Consider the following 1597-nt stretch of genomic DNA (forward strand, 5'->3'; position numbering starts at 1 on the left):
TAGTAAATATGTAATTAGTAAATATGTAAATATGTATTTAGTAAAATATGTAATTAGTAGTTCCAGGATCTCTGCGAGAGATTTCCACAGCCCTGCTGTTGGCTCTTAATTATGAGCCAATCTTCCCTCTTCCGCCTATATACTCGATTTCAATCATTATATGAACAAAAATTGCTTTTATAATTCAGTATATAATACACTAGCAGGAAACTTTATTCTAACCAATAACACGTCACTTAACTTTATTCACTCAAGATGGAGAATATCAACACAAAATTTCTCAAGAGTCGCGAAAAGTTACTTTGCTATCACTAAACCAATTTTTTCCTATTTTATTTATTATAACTATAATATTCTTCCGACTTTAGTGAAGCTCAGGGAGAAGTATATCTATGTTTTGAAAGGACCATTTCGCGATTTCGTATCTATTTTGTTCCTCTCAAGATAAATACTAAAAAAAGTGCATAGACAATATGCGCCTGGGACCATCTAGATTCGATCTCACAATCAGTATTTCAGCGAAGAATACTGAATGTACTTTAGGGAATACATACGACTTATAACGCCAGCGAAAAAATTCACTCCGCAATTCTTCCGCCTGAGAACTTCACACGTCCGCGGCAACGAAAGACGAAAGAAAGAGACGGTTATTAGCCATTAACCGCGTGCAGACGCCATCCGCGACATCTTAAATTTTAATCTAGCAATTAAAATATGTTAAGCAGCTACTTAATATCGTGCCTGTGTATGCGTACACATATGTAAAATATACTACGGGTCCGGACTCGCAGTATTTCATATTTAACGCGAAACCGTAACTCGCCGCGGCTGCTGCTGCTTCTCGCCGCCGTCGTCCTTTTTCTCCCTTTTTTGATTTATAGGTAATTTATTACGGTTCTCTCTCTCTCTCTCTCTCTCTCTCTCTCTCTCTCTCTCTTCTCTCCCGTCTCTCGCGCGCGGGAGTAGCGGGTCTCACGTGTGTGCAGATCAGTGCGTGCTTTTGACGACGGCGAGATCATGGAAATGGGTGCCCGCATTTTCGCGGATAACTCGAGCATGGCTCGAAACAATGGCTCCGCGCTTCTTGACATCTTTTTTTCTGCCCTTTTTACTCGACCCGAGAGACGAGAGAGATAAAGAGAGATTGCCGTCCCGCTCGCCTCCCTGGAAAAAATTGCGACTCTGGGCAAACGCGATCTCGAGCTGACTTCGCCGATGCCGCCGCAATTATCATTAGCGGTCATAAGGCAACTAACGTACCTCGATATCGCGTAATGACAAGCAACAACGCGCTTACGAGCCGCTCGTTTTCAGCCCGGTTCCGAGTATAGCGCGCGTAATCATCGCCGTGCGCGTACACGGGCAGATGCGGCTTTACCTACGAGCAGTTTCTGGGCCGTTATTAAGTGCGTATTTCACGGGAAACGTTTACGAGCAAAAACCCGCCGACGCCATTATAGATACTTCCATTTTTATTGCGCTAAGGATCGTTTGCATAGTTGATTACGAAACCGAGCGTGCGAGCGGCCGCGCATTCGCGTGTACCGGCTGACGTTCGCGGGGCTGCGAACTTTATAATTCTGAAAGAGAAGGAGGG

Source organism: Odontomachus brunneus, unplaced genomic scaffold, assembly GCF_010583005.1.
Source record: "Odontomachus brunneus isolate Ranch 3 - 2012 unplaced genomic scaffold, Obru_v1 Obru_scaffold_049, whole genome shotgun sequence".
Taxonomy (NCBI): Eukaryota; Metazoa; Arthropoda; class Insecta; order Hymenoptera; family Formicidae; genus Odontomachus; species Odontomachus brunneus.